Source organism: Tigriopus californicus, chromosome 12 (genome assembly GCF_007210705.1).
Source record: "Tigriopus californicus strain San Diego chromosome 12, Tcal_SD_v2.1, whole genome shotgun sequence".
In the NCBI taxonomy this organism is placed as follows: Eukaryota; Metazoa; Arthropoda; class Copepoda; order Harpacticoida; family Harpacticidae; genus Tigriopus; species Tigriopus californicus.
Genome location: NC_081451.1, coordinates 3,543,039 through 3,543,248, shown reverse-complemented (window position 1 = coordinate 3,543,248; position 210 = coordinate 3,543,039).

Sequence of the window (210 nt, the reverse complement as noted above, 5' to 3'; positions counted from 1 at the left end):
ACATCACAAATTTGGACCAGTCTTGCCCACAATGTGCCTGTTTTTGACCTTCAAACCCCGCCGAACCTCTTACCAAGACGAGGAATAGACTTGCCCGTTTCAAATTGCTTCGGCAGATTTCTCTTTGTATGTAGGAAAAAAAGTCCAATTGTTTATCCGAATTTCGAATGATACGAAGAATCAATTCCTCTCCCACGGCCTCCAGGCTGA